Below are 19,139 nucleotides of genomic sequence, written 5' to 3'. Positions count from 1 at the left end.
TAAGAGCGGACAGAAACTAATTGACTCCGTAAGTGTGACGTCATGGGTCCAAACAAACCGTTGCTAGGGTCGCTGCTATGGACAAATACATGTGGCTAGGTTTCGCTACGAAAACCCGACCGTTCAAAGATCGGGAGTAGGTTTCAAACTTCTAAAAATCAGATATAGAAAGCTTGAATGTCATATATGTTTCGACAGAAGCGTGCCGGTAATCGCTTGTTTTCTGAAACATTAACGACTTCAACTACCGGTTCTCAAGATGCCTGCAGCAGACGACGAATGCAAGAATGCCATCTGCCACACGCCCGCCGGCCATGCCGGCGCCGGCGTCTGAATCCGGTAAATAAAGACGAAATCCAGATATTCCATTTGTTTGAAATATAATGAGTTTCAGACATAAGAATTCATAGCACGGTGCGATACGAAATATGGTTTGTCGAAAGTCCGGACGTCGATCGAGATGGTCGTCTGCTAAGATTGCAATGCACCCGTGAGAAAAGCACTTCAGGCGATCAGTAGAGATCCCAAATTTTGTTTGCGGACTCGCGCTGTTGGAGGGTGCTTCGTACCTGGTTGTAACCATCGCGTGGAGAAAGATTCTTGCAGTTTCTTCAGATTTCTGCAAAACCCCAAAAAGCGAAAGAGCTGGATAAAAAAAATAAGGTGAGTTTATTACAGATTGTACGCTCATCGCGGGTTCAATGGAGATATTCACCGAAAGAGCACATCCACTAAATTTAATGTATAAAAAAAATGCGAAATTTCGATAGACATGCAATTTTTTAATAACCTGACAACCTCAATAATAATAATGTTAACAAACGACTTACCTCGATGGCGTACGATTTGTTTGTCATGCTGGCCTGCACTACGCCAGTAATGCACCTAAGGTCGTCGTCGTAAGTTATCTGCAGGACGTAGTTTGATTTTACGGAATTTTCGCCCCTCTGAACTAAGCTGGGTTCTTTACAGAAAAAAGACGCGCATCGCGGAGGCCTCTACGGCCATGGCGATGCACTTGCTCGTGTTGCTTGTGTCGTCTGCTACCAAAGCAAAGCGGAGTGGAATACTTCAGAAATTGCTTTCAGCGTTGCAATGCGACGCTGAGATGGCAAGAAGATCTTTATAATTAGATATCAAGAAGTTAGTTTGCTTACAAAATATTATTTACTTACTTGTAAGCGAAAATCTAGCCTCGTGGGGAGTCTCCATGCATTAGTCCATAGCAACGTCCCTAGCAACGGTTTGTTTGGACCCAGACGCCATGTTGTGACGTCATCACTTACGGGGTCAATTGATAATATAATAAATTAAGCATATTCATAATAAAAATAAATTAAGAATATTCATAATAAATTTTACAAATTTGTTTGAACAAAAAAATTCTAAAATCGGGAAATATTTATAAATGTATTCACGGCCGACTCAGTGTTGCAATTTTTGGCGCTGCTTCCAACCCCCGGTTAGAGCACTATATAGCTCCTTCGGAGCAGAGTAGCGTAAAGCCCCTCGATATGTTTGCGTTTGTCGTGCAAGTAGCGCCAAATGCGCGAGTGCACGTGACCCACGTCTCGAGCGGCCCTTGGAAGCGAATGGCGGCGCAGCACTGAAATGAGCGGCCCTAGGAAGCAAATGGCGGCGGAGCACCCGCTCGTGGCACTTGTCTCGCGCGTTTCCACAACAATGGTTGGCGGTACTTGTAAAAAAACGCCTTTATCAAGGGGCTTTAGAGTAGCGCAATCTAGAACGCCGTCTCTCGGCGACTAGCGGCGAACGCCCGGGGGTTCCAACTGCGGTCAGAAATGCATGGGGAACGTGAGAAAATCGTTGTTTCTTCAGTTGTGTGGGGATGTGCGGAATGGAAATAATTTTTGACATAATAATGAAACATTTTAGAATAATATGCGATAAGTTTTGTGCCATACAAGGACGTAACTTTTTTAAAAAAATTGCCTGAGCGGCATCATGCAGCAGACGACACGGCGACGTCACACCATTCACGTGACCCGCTCCGGCCAACCCGAAAAGCCCATCTCCGCTGCGAGCAAAAATCGTCTGCTTCAAACGCCATTGCCTCGGAAATCGCCTTCTCAAAATTTGCACACGCATCCGATATTATTAAAACTTTGATAAAGTGTTTAGCGCTTTACTAACTTCACGACAGGCTAGTTTTGAAAAATGTGAACTCGCCGTTAGTTTTTTAATCAGCCGTGTTATGTCGATCTCCATGTATTCTCCCATAGGGCGGGCCGCCTCCTGGAACCCTGAGTACCACGTGACTCGCGCCGAGCCGCTCTGTCGGCCATGTTGTCGGCAAAACACGGGCTTCAAAGGATTGCGCTACTCTGCTCCGTAGGAGCTATATAGTGCTCTACCCCCGGTCACAGTCCCAGTTTCGCGGCGCTGACATTAGCGTCGCCACCATCAGCGGCGCTGTGCATAGCGTCGCCACCGGCAGCAGCGCTTAGGTGGTGGGGGGCTCTCATTAATACAAAAATACAAATATAAAACTTTGTCCGCTAACAGTAATTTCAACAAAACGTCTTCACCGCACCATGAAAATAAAATGCAATTTATTTTATATATTTCTTTCTGTTCGTTCTGTTTTCGGTCTAAAACCAAAACTCTAAACCGACCCGCTGGCCTCGCCGGTGCCCTGGAAAGCGCCGCTGCCCCCCCCCCCCCCCCCCCCCCCCCCCCCCTTCGCTCTACCCTCGCCCAAATTTGAAACTTCGTAACGGCGGACGGCGGCGTCGCGTGGTTTTGTTTACCCAAGGGTCGTGCGAGCGTAGTTTCGCGCTCCGGCGTTCCGCGCGCCTGTCGAACTCGATGGATATTTTGGTACGAACTTTCAGAGACTGTTGAGAGGTGCATTTTACGTGGCCATATCCCGATGGTGCACGAACAGCTCAAATGCCAAGACCACAAGTTTTTGTTTGTTCATTTTTTTTTCAAGATAAGGCAGGTGAGTATGTATCTCCCGTACTCAGTTTTATTTGCTCAGCGAACTTACCATTAAACTTCTGCTGCCCATAGCTGTTAGTTTGCAGGCTCGTTCTCGCAGTAAAAACATATGCTTTCCCCCGAACAAGTACGGTTTTAATGAAGTTAATGGTATACACCTAGCTCCACTTCGATTTGTGCACAACTGCTTATTTAAAGTGTAACAATTGGGTTTAATCTTGAAAATGGTCTTTGGCGGTCCTCGAACAGACGGAGGATAATAAAACAAAAGAATGAGGCTTCCTATATATTAATTTGAAGTTTCATTTATTTCTGCATGGTTCCGGGTGCGACAATGGCATTATGTCATTAGTTTGTTCGCTGTAGATGGACATTTGTTTTGTTTTAAATCTGTTTAAAATTTTAAACATCATGACCACATTGTCATTACAGATGCTGGGACATATAGAACGAGCATTTGAACGTCGTCTCAAGGAGGAAGAAAGCTTCGGACACTTCGTGGTTCCCAACAAGTTATCCAGCCTGTTGAGTGCCAACATTTTTCGAAGCTTTATTTCACATTTTCATCTTGCTTGCGTGAGAAGCTTTGAATATGTAAAAATTAAGGTAATGATTGCTGGGGGCCACCTAAGTAGCTTATATTTCTTAAATCAGTGAACAACTTTACTTTCAGTGAACAGCTGATCCAACTTGGCATGTTGTGTGAGCATATGTTAACCGTAGCCATCTGTTATTCTTCCATCCCCTCTGCCGCCCCCGCTCCGTTCTTTCCTTCCAAATTGCTCCCCGCAACCCGAGTTCTCTAGAGCCAACGAGCCCTCGCCGTTCAAACCACCGTCCATTCTTCTCGCCCTCAGTTCTACCCATCGCCCAAATGTAAACACCAGCCAAGTCGACTCTGCCCGCAAGCCCCGGCAGCCGACTTCTTCGCCGCAGCTGTAACCTTAGCCCTCACCTCATAAACTAGCCTCGCCCTCGCCCCTGCCCCGAAGCCGTCGCCTCTTCGCCTCAAGATTCTCCAAGCCTGCGTTCTTCTCTTCCAGTTGCTTCCGCCAGTCCCACTGACTCAGACATACCTTCCTTCTCCCGTAATAAACAGTTATCTTAATCTTTAAACTTGTTCTTTCTTCCTGGGGCCTACCACCGGCCCTCACATCTGGCGCAGTCGACCATTCGAACCTCAATTTTCAATATTCATCGCCTTCGCCTCCTGAACAATGGAATACTTCTAGACCTTCGGTAAGCCTACTTTGCCATCTTACCCGCCATCGCCTACGCCCTCGCCATGATCCAGTGGGACCAAGCAACTCCAATCGCCCTTCACGCCTTCACCGCCAATTTCCTTCGCGCCGAACTGGATGCCAGAGGACTGGATTCCTCGGGATCCAAAGATGACCTGGTCGCCCGCCTGTCTTCTTTTCTTCAAGACCAAAAGCAACAAGCGCCTCAGCCCCAAATCCCCGCGCCTCAAGTGTTGCCTTCCGGCACCGAGAATGGCGACACGGCACAGCCTACTGTCACGCCCGTGTCCTCACCCGACGTAATGCAACTCCTGGCATCGTGCCTGCAGCAAAACACCCAGCTGTTGGCCGAGATGCACAGCCGTCCAGTACAGGTTGCGACACTTCCAGATCTGAGCTCCTCCATTTCAACATTTGAGGACTCGAAAACTACCTCCACCAAGCTCTGGCTGGAAGAACTAGAGAAGACGAAACAGCTCGCCGCCTGGACCGATTCGACCCTTCGAGCGATCGCCATCAGTAAGCTTCGAGGTACCGCAAAGAACTGGCACCTCGCAGCCGGCCACGCCCATGCCTCATGGACTGACTGGAAGGCAGCCCTCCTCCAGCAGTTCAGTGACCAACTCACCCTTATCGAGTGGCAACGACGTGTCATGGAGCGCCTCCAAACTCCAACTGAGACGCTTCATCAATACACCTTCGCCAAATTGCGACTTCTCGCCCGATGCCCCGTGCTGCTCACTGACCAACAGCGGATCGAATATATCATCCAGGGCATCGCAGACAGGCAAGTCACCAATGCTATTGCTGCCCAGTGCCCTCCAAGTGTTGACGCCTTCATAACGATTGTCACACAACTGGACAACGCGTCGCTACATGTTCGCCGGACGCGTGACCCGTTCACACGCGACGGAAATCGCAATTCCGACTCACGACCACCTCCCGCACAAATGCCCGGAACTTCAAAAGGCACTTCATCGCCTCGCGACTTCCAACCGTCGTCGTCCGACCGCTTCCCACGCAGAATTTCACACCTTCCGCCTGCTGAACGCGAAGCGCGTTATGACGCGATTGCCCAGCGATACAACGCTCCCGCCTATCGATCTGGCCAGGACATACGTGACGCAGTGTGTTTTCGCTGCCGGAACAAGGGTCATCTTTCTGCCAAGTGTCCCGAATTCCAACAATCCCGACCGCCGCCGCCGCCGCCGGCTCCATCGCCTCGCTCCGACAGAACATTCACGTGCAAAACTGGAGACTCTGAACTAAGTGGTTCGAAAATTGCATGTGCCATGGTCACCGCCGACGTCAGTGGTATAGGACATCTTGATGCATTTCCCGATAGCGGATCGAGCATAACCCTCATCTCCGCGAAGCATGTCAGCGGCTTACAGCTCCTCCCGTGGACAGCAGCTCCCCTCATCGTCGTCGGGGGTGGTACGATCACGCCCATCGGATCTGCTTGTCTTCGCATCTCCGTCGACGACATCTCTGGAGTTGTCGAAGCCGCCGTGCTTGAAAACAACCCCCTTCCATTGATTCTCGGAGACGACTGGCTTTGCGCTGCTCGCGCCGAGCTTCACGTCAAGCCACCAAGACTCCCCGAAATTCACCAGCCGCACCGAAAACTCGTCGTGCCATGTGTTGAGAAGACCCTGCCTCGGATGGCGAACGCCGTGCTCCTGCAGGAGACTGCCATTCGAACGTGGCACGCTGCTCCGACAACGCCAACTGGGCTCCAATTGGAACCTATCCTAGAGGACCAAAAGCCTCTCTGGACAACGCTGGAAGTTCCCGCCACCACGCCCCCGCCACTCAGCGCGCCCAGTCAGGCTTCGCACGTCGCGACCCTTTGCGCCACCGCCACCCGCCAGCTCGTCGAGCCTCATGAGCAACCTACGCCTGCCTCTGCCACGCCCTCGTCAGCTCTGCCCTCGTCGTTTGTCCCATTGATTGGGCCCAGCCTCGACGAAACTGACCGAAACAAAATTCAAGCCATCTTGAACAGCCACGTGCCTCTCTTCGCCACAGACGAGCAAGACCTCGGCCTTTACATGGGGACGGAACACAGCATCGACCTGGTTCCTGGAGCCACCTCATACAGCCGCCAGCCATACAGGTACTCCTTTGACGATCGCCGATTTCTAGAACGTCAAACAGAAGACCTTTTGCAGAAGGGAATTATCCTCCCGTCGTCTGGACCCTGGGCTTTTCCAGTTGTTGTAGTCAGCCAACAGACCAAAAAGCGCCTTTGCGTCAACTATATTCCGTTGAACAAAATGACTGTAAACGTCGCACAACCCCTTCCCCGCGCCGACGACATCATGGAAGACATCGGTGGTTGTAGCCTTTTCGCATCGCTAGACCTGAAGTTTGCCTATTGGCAAATTCTGCTAAGACCTCAGGATCAAGACAAAACCGCCTTTATCACTCATCAGGGCACCTACAAGTGGACACGCATGCCCTTCGGCCTCAAAAATGCGCCCGCCACATTCCAGAAAGCCATGAACACCGTCTTCCAAGAACTCCGACCACGCCACCTCAAATGCGGTGTTCGCGTCTACCTCGACGATGTGCTGCTCTTCGCCACTAACATGACCGAGTTTCTTGACCTTCTTGACGAAGTCTTGACGCTTCTCCAACGCAGCGGTCTCAAGCTGTCGGCAGAAAAATGCCATTTTGGAATGGAATCCATCAAGTTCCTGGGTTTCATTCTCTCCAAGTCTGGAAAACTGCCGAACCCAGAGAAGGTGGACGCTCTTCTGAAAATCCCGACTCCGCGAAACGCGAAGTCCCTGCTCTCATGGGTTCAAGCTGCCAACTTCTACCGACGCTTCATCCCCGGGTTCTCGCACATCGCTGCTCCGCTTCACAACATCATTCGCACGGGCAACTTCGAGTGGACACCAGAGTGCGACACTGCCTTTCAAGCCCTAAAAACTGCCTTGACGTCGGCGCCTATACTAGGTCATTTTAATCCCAGTGCCCCTACGACTGTCGCCACTGACGCCTCCGGCACTGCAATCGGCGCAGTACTGTCTCAGCAACAAGACGGCAGGGAAACTGTAATCGAATACGCCAGTCGGTCGTTGACCCCGGCAGAACAGAAGCTCCACAGCAACGTCTGGGAATGTATTGCTGTTCACTGGGCGCTCACGCAAAAATTCCGCCCATACCTTCTCTCCATCAAGTTCTCACTTATCACAGACAATTGGACCGTCACGTGCCTGACTACGTCCATGAAGCCATCTCGAAGATTCACGCACATGTTGATGGACTTGCTGGAATTTGACTTCACGGTCCATCACCGTCCGGGGAAACAAAACGTTGTTGCCGACATGTTCTCTCGCCTCGCCTGCGCCACTGTCCAAACGTCTGACCACCTGGCCCAGCTTCAACAGGAAGACGCCGAATGCCACGACATACGGCAAAGACTTAGAGACGACCCACCCTCTCTACCAGACTTTTTCGTGATTGACAACATACTCTACTACAGCACGTCACCCCAGATGTCAGTCATTGTACTTCCCGCCAAAATGCGACACCAAGCACTCGAGCTGATGCACGACAGCAGCGGCCACATGGATTACACTAGAACACTGGCCAAACTCGCTGAGCGCTATTGGTGGCCCCGAATGCCGAGCACGACGGCCAAATACGTAAATGCGTGCCAGACCTGCCAGGCGTGCAATCGACCCACAACGAAATCGGTGGGGAAGATGGCCATCATGCCAACCACCGAGACCCCGTTCAAGATTATCGCAATGGACCATGTCACCATGCCAGACACCGGTAGCCATCGATACCTGCTCAACCTAATCGACTTTGCATCACGATTTGTGGTTCCAGCAGCAGTCACTTCGACATCTACAAAGGAGGTCATTGCTCACCTCCTGCAGGTGTTCTACCGCTACGGAGCGCCCGACCACTGCCTCACAGACCACGGACGCGCATTCGAGTCGCACGAGTTTCTACGCTTCATGCGACTCCATGGCATCACCATTCACCATTCCGTGGCTTACCGCGCAGCCAGTAACGGCTTGGTTGAGCGTAGCAACGGCACGCTCGTGGCCGTACTTCGGAAGCTCTGCAAGTCGGATCCCCAGACTTGGGATACACGCCTTGAGGAAGCAGCCTTCGCCGTCAACACAACCCACAACGCATCTTCACAATTTTCACCCTTCGCCTTGCTCCACGGCTACGTCCCGAAAATGCCTCATCAAAAGCATCAGCCCAAAAACACGGAAACCATGCACGAGCGCTTGCTCAGATTATGCGCCGACCGAACAGACGCACTTCAGCGGAGTGAAGACGCCCAACTTTCACGTAAAGCTATCTACGATCGTTCTCACAGGGATGGTAGAGACTTTGAGCCCGGAGACATCGTATGGATTCGCCGCCAGCAACCCGTGCCCGACGGAATGGAAAAGCTGTCCCCCCGGTTTAAGGGCCTCTACGAAATCGTTGGGAAGCCCACGCCTGTGACATTCCGCGTTCGACAACTGCCCGCCTTCGGTAACACAAATTCCGCCAACGAACGCACGGTTCACCGCTCACAGGTGAAGAAATATTCGCCACCATACGTAGATCCAACTCTCACAGACCCCCATGTCGGTGAGGTATCAGCGCCATCGCCAACCCCCCTTCCTGACCCGACACAACAGGAGCCAGAACTTCCCACACTCGCGCCTTGCCCGAGCATCAACAACTTACAAGACCATTCATCAGGCTGCGAAACACCCGTCGCTGAGTCACCGCGCCCCACATTCCGCCGACCCCGCCGAACACGCACTCTGCCCTTGCGCCTTCAAGATTTTGATATATCCACAGAGTAGTTTCGCCATTTCGTTTGCCATTAGTTTTATAGCCTTATAGCCACGTTTCTATATAAGTATCCCTAGAATAGCTGCGCCTATCGCTTAGCCATTTGTTTTATATTCATAGCCGCGCGGACGTGGCCTATAGAAGTGGGGTGGGATGTGAGCATATGTTAACCGTAGCCATCTGTTATTCTTCCATCCCCTCTGCCGCCCCCGCTCCGTTCTTTCCTTCCAAATTGCTCCCCGCAACCCGAGTTCTCTAGAGCCAACGAGCCCTCGCCGTTCAAACCACCGTCCATTCTTCTCGCCCTCAGTTCTACCCATCGCCCAAATGTAAACACCAGCCAAGTCGACTTTGCCCGCAAGCCCCGGCAGCCGACTTCTTCGCCGCAGCTGTAACCTTAGCCCTCACCTCATAAACTAGCCTCGCCCTCGCCCCTGCCCCGAAGCCGTCGCCTCTTCGCCTCAAGATTCTCCAAGCCTGCGTTCTTCTCTTCCAGTTGCTTCCGCCAGTCCCACTGACTCAGACATACCTTCCTTCTCCCGTAATAAACAGTTATCTTAATCTTTAAACTTGTTCTTTCTTCCTGGGGCCTACCACCGGCCCTCACAGTTGAATGCGTAATTATGTGGGTCAATGTGTACACTTGTAAAGATATATGTTAGTGACCATTCCCAAGAAGTGATAGTGATAAAGTTAGTGATAAAGCCCATTCCCAAGAAGGTGTGCGGCCAAGCATGTAATAATGAAGTGATGAGATCGTGCACAGATGACTGAGATCGTGCACAGATGACAGAGAGGTGCTGGCGATGTGCAACTGCAGCTGTGGGCGAGGTTGACGAAATGATTTTGCCAATGTTTTATTTTTGCGCGTATGCAGGTGCAGTGCTGTACTTAATTCCGTTTTAGCATCTGTGCAATAAATGTGCCTCGAAATATTTCGGTCGCAGCTGTGGATTCCTTACTGGACGGCGGGACGCCTCGAAACAGAAGAACAACGAACACACATGACTACGCACCTTATACAGCTGAAAGCGAAATCGCACATCGTATATTACGTTAGGGACTTTTAGCGAACTGTTACCGTGTTCCGCGTACTGCACTATCGGAGCCTTTGAAACATGCTCTATAGGCGCGCACCCGGAGTGATACCGTGACAGCGGGGCGCGCACTTAAAAGCATGCTTCAAAGGCTCCGATAGTGCGATACGCGGAACACGGTTTGTTAAAAGTCCCCTATTATTACACTACCGGGACCGGGCGTGATGCTCAGGAGCCTGGATCCAGGCTCCAGCACGACCCCGAAGCGATCCATACGAGAACCACCCTACAAAAATAAAGAGACGCCATGTTGGATTCTTTACGGCTTGGCTTAGAAACGGCTTCAAAGTAGGCTACTACGTCCCAAACGTGTATATAGAAGTCGTTTTGAAAAGTAAGCCAGATATTTTATTAATAGCATGGTTAGCTCTTAATATAATTTTACAATTTACCGAATATAAAATAATAAGTTAACTCGTTCAAGTAATGAGAGCCCCCCACCACGGACGAGGAATTCGGCGCTACTGTACAAAACTCGACTCCATTGGCCCTATGGAATCCGTCCGGGGGTTCTGCTTCTGTTCTGGTCGCTGTTGGTGGCTCTCTCTGGAAAGCTTCGTTTGTTGAGATCTTTCTTCTGGGGTAAATTTCAAGCACTTCAAGGAGCAAAGGAGGGCGCCGATACGGATGGACTGGTCTTGACTCTGTGCAAGCCAGCGGTAAGTGCCGATCTCGACAAAGGGAAGATGGGGGAACTACCGCGTGTGTCAAAGGATCGACGGCCGTTTCAAGGCTCTGCTATGCCTGTCCCCAGCTATGTTAATTAGTTTTACTTCATTCAGTTTTCCCTTCATGACTTCCATCAATCTTCTAACCTCCTCTTTGTGAGTATAATCCTTTTCACCTCCGTTATTTCATCCTCACCAGCACCTTTGCCAATTCAAAGAAAGGCTCTCATCACATGACAGGATCACCTTGAGCAAAGTGGTGTCATTTTTAAAGGGATGCTACAACGAAATTTCGGCCCTCATTTTCTGGTCTATTTGTGTTCAAAGGAGCAGCATCACATCGAACATACCAATATCTTGTTAAAAAAGTCACGCAAAGGAATTTTAAAACGAATCAAACGATTAGCAAAGAGCACCTGGTGGATGTCGCTAACGCCTCGCTTGTAATGCCCGTCTAGGAACCTTGACAGCTAGTGACGGAGGTTGTGTCGCCTCCGGCCACGACGAGAGAAGAGGGGCAGGAGGAATTCCCCTCTTCCCGAGAACGCCTTTTCTGTGTCGCAGAAGTCGCTGTTGTCCCCCTACAAGATTACAGAAGATTAACCCATCACTCAAACTCCGTACAAAAGCAGCCACTTCGGTGGCTGGAACGACTAGGCCATCCTCTCGACGTCAGCCTCGCCGTAGCTTTGCTCGTCCCGAGACGACCTACGTCACGATTGCGTTGGATGTCACGTGGTCTCCGCTGGGCTTTCTCCGAACACTTGCCAGAGGGGGCCGTTTATAACGAAAAATACAGCCACCAGGCTCAAAATACATACGTGCGATTGTCATTTACGGATACTGTGGATTATATTCAACCTATTTTTGAACACGACGGGAATATTTCAAATTTCGTTGAAGTGTCCCTTTAACGTATAAACCGCATGCAAGCGATTAGGCGAGCGACGAGACATGCGACGGCGACCCGCTTCGCTGTCGCTCGCTCAGTCGCGCGACGAGGCAAACCGCAAGAAAGCGACGGGAGCAAGCGACCGAGGCGATGCCGTCCGACGGCACTCCTCTCACTCCTTCAAGTGCCATCCGAAAGTCTCGTGTAAAGTGAAGTGTCAAAATGAGTTTTTCGAAGCTGTAGCGTAGTAACTTTACTTCAAGGTTTTGAGTTATGTCCGACGGAAATAAGTTACGGCCTGGTAATTTACGGAACCTTATTGAATGTTACGCTTTGTTCCCGAAACACGACGTAAACACAAAAATATTATAAATTGCTTCTGCATTACGTCCGATGCAGCATTCGAAAATTGGTTAAAATCACGGCTCTATCCATATCTCCAGGTTTGTTGAGGGGGTTGGAGTGTGTTCCTCGTATGTAGAGGCTACGTATGCCCGTCACATACGCTTTCTTTTTTTTTTTCTCTCTCTTTTTTTAACAATTTTTTTAAGAGGATTTTTTTTTTTTTTATATGAAATTAGTTTTTCTTAAGAGGGCGCGGTACCTCTATTTATTCGTCCGTTTCAGCCACCAGATGGCGCGCGGCTCGAAACGTGGTTGAACGCGCAACTTCTAGATGGCGCCAGTATCGAGGTGTGAAAAGGCCCGCGTTATCCGCTGCGTGAAATAGATCCCGAAATGTGCCGTGTTCTCCCGGCGGAGGAAGTTTCTCCCTCCCTCGCGCGCGCTTGGTATGTCTGTAATCAGTCAGCTCAGTGTGCATAGCATCGGACATCAGTGATAATACGCACGGTGGCCGAGTCCAGCCTCTGCACTGTGTGATGCAGTGGGTGGCGCTCGTTTCTGTTCGGAGGTAGGAATAAAAATGCCGGTCCCCTTTTTTACGACGCTCGTTTCTATAGCTTGTTTTTCTTTTTTTTATCTCAAGTGACCTACAGTACCGCCTGTTCGAAATCGTCCTTTGCGGTGAGCGATTGAGAGTCAGGTTAGCATTTTATTTGGGTCAGCACTACACGTTCAATGGAGACCTCGGGCGGCGATGTAAATATGCATTGCTCCCCAAAGTGTGTCCAAGGTGCGCAATGACAATTGGAAAGGGTATTGAAGGCGCGCGACCGTCGGTTGGTAAAATACGTGCGTTAGATTCACTTATTCAGTCTAATCATTTTTGCCAACGTCTTCTATCTGTTTCGACAAATGACATGGTCGAGTCTATTGATAACCTTAGCTTGATTGGACGTACGGAGTGTCCGGGCTTTAAATAAATTTGCTTCGTTTATGTGAATGAATAACTGTTTTCTCTTTTCCGTGCTCGGTGCTATGCAAAAATCGCTGAGATGTTATGGTAGCTCAGTGTGGCGGCGTTTTGCACGCTGACTCGCTATTGCATTCGCTGTGCACAATATGTGTTCAGATGGAATGTGCCAAATCGTGTTTCCGATCGATATGATAGATTTACTTTGCTACAGTGTTAATTATATTTTCCTGATTTAAACTGGTTCGTCCCTGATCCGAGCCTAAGTTCAAATTCGAAGGGCAGACAGACTTAGCGTCGTAACAGCCGTAATGCGCAGAAAGAAATTAGTACCATGAAAGAAAAACAAAAGGATACGAGGTGGCTCAGTGTTATAGAAGTAATGAGTGTGCAAAAAATGCCATCGTACGTGTTTTTTTTTTTTTTTTTTTAAGTTTCCGCATTGCTGGGAAACGCTCAAGGTACCAGCAAAGACAGCGAGCTGGCGTGAAATTTCCATCGAGTGGAAAACGAGTGTCATTTTTATTTCATCATGCGCTTTCATTTTGATATGGTTCAAAATGGGCGCGAAATAGTAACAGGTAAGGCAACAAAATTTAGATGTTAGGTCTGGAGCACCGCCATACTCAGCCGTGTTGGGGCATCTCTCGCGAGTCAATACGGCAAAGGTATTGCGCGTCGAACTGTACGTCAGAGTTATCCATTTCAGCGAAACCTTGATTTCGCAAAACTATTGTGCCTCGAGTCGTGGCTTCCAGTACTTGGAAGCCACGAGCGAGAAATAAATGACAGTTGATTTTGAAGGACAATCGCGACGTGGAAACCCATAAAAGAGAGTTCCAATAAGACGAGAGCTTCCCCTTCTGTTCAAGTGCGTGGGTTAAGCGCGAAACACATGTACGACGAAACCGTCCGATCCGACGTCCGACTGCGCAATACGACGGGCGGAGGCGACGACGAAAACCTTCCGATCCGACGTGCGGACTGCCGGAATGACCTTGGGGGGAGAGGGTTTTCGTAGCATCGGAGAGCGTTGAAAACCCTCGCCTCCGCCCGTCGTATTGCGTGGTCGGACGTCGGATCGGACGGTTTCGTCGTACATGTGTTTCGCGCTTTAACGCTCTCAATCCTGCACCTGTGGTAACACTGCAGGCTCCTAAAATCGCTTTAAAGGGAAGATGGGGCACTTCTACATTTGAGAAAAAACGCATGAATTGCGTTCATTTGGCCTTTAGAATAACAGATATCAAAATTATATTTCAATGCGACGCGCCGGAGAGCCACAAGAGCAATTTCAAAATAGGGCTGAAGCCCCGCCCCCCTAGCCTTGGGCAGCCAAAAGAGCCGTCGATGACGTCACGGACAGCGACTGTCTTTCGCGTTTTTCTCGCGTTTACCAATACTTACGCAGCAAATGGTTTGGGTATTCGGGTTCACGGGGTAAAAATACACTAGAATTCACTTCTAACTCATTTTTTCCAAGAAGCTCCGTAGCTTCCCTTTAAAAACGTTCCTGATCGCAACAACTTTTTTTTTTTTTGTCGAGGCGCTATTTTCTTTTTTTTTGTCTACCTTGATACCCATCAGCACAAAAACTACCATAAACTAAAAAAAAAAATAGTGGGCATACAACGACAACGCACCCACTGGGACCCGAGTCAAGGCAAGAACTAACTACTAAAAGGGGAAAAAAATCATGTTCGCATACACAGACAGAACGCCTCCATCGAAAGAAATGAATCATGCGCTTGTTCTGCCAGTCTCGTTGTGCGTCTGTCAAAAGCCACAAAGGAGGAAGACAATCAGCGCCTACACCACTCCCCTCCCCTCCCCCCCCCCCCCCCCCACCACCCCTAAAAAGAAGAAAAAAAAAGGTTTCTTGGGCGCGCGCGCGGTCGCCCAAGCGATGACCTTGGAAGGGTATGCGATTGTAGCACGTTTGTCCCCCGGTTGTGCCCCTGTCTCAAATGCCACGGTCCGTTTCTCCCAAGTGCCCGTCTTATCTTCCCGAGTATCAACTCCGCAGTGATTCTGAATCATTCCGATGCTTTCCAACGTTGCAAAACTGTTAGACGAATATTTGCACAGAAGTATACACTGTTCGCAGAACTATCTACGGCGCTAAAATTCAAAAGCGCCGTGTTGGATTTGGGAACTCGTGTAGGTTTAGCTCATTGTTGGAACATTCTTATTCGCTCCATGAATTCCACAAAACGTGTAAATATTAGAATGAACTTTCCAGAGAACGATAGTTGTTGTCGGGGTTCCAGGCGACCGGACAGGTTGCAATTATTGGCTGATTAAAAATTTTATTTCATAATCACAATCGTATCATCAAGGGCACGCCATTTCCTCATCACTTCTTCTACGAAAAGAGCTGCTGTATTGGTAGCACAGACAGACGGAAACGGTTGAGACTGTGCCCAAATAATATCTTCTTTTGGCAGGTACTGCGCAGCGATTACACACAATGCCTCTAACATAAACATGCTGCTCCACATGTCTATTCACAAGATGCAATACATCGTTCTCCCAACTTTGTTGAAATGGGCATGAAAGCGCGTAACCGTCACTTTTTTTAAGTTCTATTTAGAGGTGAAGTGTTTACCGTAAAAAGTCGTTAATTATTTATTTTTTTCCGTTCCACTACAAAGCTAGATTGACTTAAATTTTTGTTTTTATATCGTCTCTACAGCGCTTTTACGTCGGTACTTTCGTGTTAGAGGACATCACATAATATGCGAAAAAAAAACAACAAAAAACGGTAGGATCGATGCTGCATAGCCTTTTTTTTTGTGGACATCAAGAAAAAAAAAAGATAGTAGTTGTCTTCACTTCGCACTGCATGTTTTAGCACGGAAGTTCCTATTTGGTTATGATGTCTTTATTTTCTTAAAAATTGTATACAGTAATTTAAATTACCGAATTACAAAAACGTCGAAATTGTATAATTGTTTTTCGTTGGGACGCCATGACGACAGCGACACTCGTGTTTCCTCGTGGTTTTCGCCAGCATTTCTACGATGAATTGCCAGGATCGCGATATGCTACAGCGTGACACTCCGTCTTCTGTGACGTCATTTTTTGCACTTCGGGACCACTTTTGATGTATGGCCAGCATAAGACGCTAAACACACCAGTCGGAGACGCGCTGCAGGTGCCATAGTACTGCTCCTAAAAGTAGCTGTCACGTGCTTTGCTCCGCGACTGTGATTCCCTCACAGCAGCTCTGACTGAGGGTTGCCAAATTACGGTGAAACGGAGTATAGACAAAACAGACCGGAGACGAGCTGCCAGCATACGATAGTCAAACTCCAACAAAAAGGATTAGTTTCTTCCCAAGCTGGACGACATTTACCGGGCATCTTTGGAGCTGCGAAGCTCAAAATCACGCGTACTCATAAGATTTTTTTTTTCTCGCGTGTTTCTGATTTTTATGATGTCCTGCAAGCAAGAAAAAATATATATATGGTGAAGTCACTCCGAGGGGGTACCGATAACTGCGAGCCACGAACATGAAGGATTCGCTAACATCCGTCAGGAGTGTGAACGGTAAATCGTCACGCAAACATATTCTCACAAGCTGCAAATATTTATTTGGCTTAGCAAGTAGAATACTAGTATACTAACGACATGTGATTATTGTACACAATATACCATTTCTCGGTTCTTCAAAACCATTTCCCTTGTCTGAACGGTCGCGCTACGGGCCGCGGCTAGCCGTGCCCTCGATAGACTACGGAGCTGCGTTGTGTCGTCTGCTACTGTACCGCCAACAGGAGAGCGATAGCTCTGTGTGCTCCACAGATGTGTGTTGCGGTATAACTCTGTACGTCTGTCCTAGAGGAAGACAAAAAGAGAGGCTCTGTGACCCCCTCCTAAGCTAACAAAAACAAACAGAAGTATACTCGTTTGGACTGAAAGGTTTACAAAATAGTGACCAGACATTGGAAAAGCATATGTCACAGAACTTGGTTTATGAAATTGCATCATTGTTTCGAGCAAGAAATCACCTGCTCACCACTGGGACGATGAAATCGTCACTATTTATTGCGTCAGGTATATTTGCGCTCATGAAGAAAAATCTGAACACATCCTTCTCCCAAAGTCCTATGTCGAATAATAAACACTTTTTTAAACATCTATGCACAAATAACTCATTTTTTTCTACACTTGTATATACACGTTAATTAAACGACGTCAAACCGCATTTTTGATTAGATCTTGATGTCTACACCAACTACATTCATATTTTTTAGGGCTTTATTGAACGATAACTTCAACTATAGTTAATGGAACACGATGGCTCGATCTCAACAAAAACCTCAACGTGCGAAGCTTCCGCAGACGGTCGCTTGCGAGTATTCTCAATGTGAGACTTCAGAAGCTTTCGCTTGCCATAGGGAGCTTGATTTCGACTACAGCACTGCACGGGCCCGGAAAGCGCGGAGCGCGCTGCTGTGTGGAGAGGTTGACTTACAAGATGACGTGTTACGTGGTTACGTAAGATGGCGTCATTTCGTGCAGCGTGATCACGTAAGATGACGTCATTTCGTGTAACAAGATCATGTAAGATGACGTACGTGTTTGTGTCACGTGATCACGTAAGATGACGTTAGTTCGTATGAACTGACGTCATCTTACGACAACGCCAACAACATTAGTGCTGTCCGGAACCATTGACCTTAGAAGTGCGCCTCTTCGCTTGAAGAGCTGATATGCGTTGATTGTTATTTGTTTCTTTTGCCTACTACAGACCATTCAAAAACTCGCCTTCTGGGTGCCACCAACTTCGTCTAATGGGCTGTGAAGCGCGTTCGAGCGTGCGCAATACCTCTCGAGGCCGAAAGATTGTACACTGAGTATGCGTTCACAGCTCAATGACTTAGGCATTTTTCGTCAGGATAGATGCTCCCACGAAAAGAGCGTAATGGATATGTGATTAGAATTGGAAATTTGAAATGTTCTTGTCCAATCGCATTTTTCTTTGGTTATCAACGCTTCTTAGCGTCATCACAAGACGTTCAACCCATAATACACTGGTGATTAAAAAATAAGCACCGAAAAACATGCACCGATTTTCGCTCAAAAATAAACACCGGAAAAAACATACCGTAATCATTACCCATGCCACCTTTTTGGGTGATATGTGAATTTCCAGAAGAGCAGCGAGTTATCACCCTCCCCTAGGAATACCCTGACTACAGAGCAGGCGACCCGTTTTTCCCCGCGTTAGATTGCGGTGACTACGAACCGTACGGAGGTCACAGGACGTCCGTGAAAAATAAAAAGGAGGCAAACAACGATCTACTCTGTGCACGCTTCATTCCCGATTTCCACGACCCCAAGGCCGAAGGACGTTTGTGTGAAGGATAACAATAAAATAAAACTTTGCGTCAAAAAAAAAAGCCCGTTTTTAAAAGAAAAAAAAAAGTAGAAACAAGCACAACGCTTTGACGGACCGCGAGGTTGTGGAACACCTCGCGGTCTGCTTGCCACAGGACGGTTGTCTTCGACCCATAGCTTCAATGTGAATTTGCCACTTGCGAAAACACGGAGACCTACCCAGCGAGAACCAGGAAAGTAAGACACGCACACTGACGCCTCGGCGTGCAGAATGAAACAGGATACGGGCGCGGAATACGGCCGCGGAAGAACACCTCGCACAGTGCCGATCCGGCCGATCTCCGAACGGACGATTTCGCATTTCGTGGACAGCGAGTGCCACCGCACGGGAGAGAGAGGTACCTTAAAAACGACGAAGACAAGCACCGACACCTTGGTTCTTTATATTTGCTGTAGTTACGGAACAAATCGACTTACATGAATAATTTGAATATTATTCGATTCCGTAATAAATTTAGAAGACATTACGCGCAATACTTCTTATGTTTGAATTTAGATAATTTTGTAAATTCGCTCCGAATGCAAGAGTGCCGAATTAGCCGATTTTGACCATTTTCATGATTTTTTAAAGAATATAATTAAATTTATGATGAAACATTTGTTGCCCTTAGTGTCTCGATAATGACTCAATGTCTTTAAAGCCGAAAATTTCAAGAAGATCCGCGCAGCCGTTATTATGTGAGAACTTTTTTAATTTGGTGAAAAACCTCATGTATTCTCTATAGGGCTCTG

General features: G+C 48.4%; 1 pseudogene; it reads left to right on the top strand.

Moving 5' to 3' along the window:
• The first annotated feature begins 10,803 nt into the window (after positions 1 to 10,803).
• The window catches only part of LOC121833069, a 36,492-nt pseudogene continuing 28,156 nt past the window's right edge, over positions 10,804 to 19,139 (top strand).

The sequence above is a fragment of the Ixodes scapularis genome, unplaced genomic scaffold (assembly GCF_016920785.2).
Source record: "Ixodes scapularis isolate PalLabHiFi unplaced genomic scaffold, ASM1692078v2 PGA_scaffold6__148_contigs__length_123643588, whole genome shotgun sequence".
NCBI lineage: Eukaryota > Metazoa > Arthropoda > Arachnida > Ixodida > Ixodidae > Ixodes > Ixodes scapularis.
This window is presented reverse-complemented; position numbering and strand designations above follow the sequence as displayed.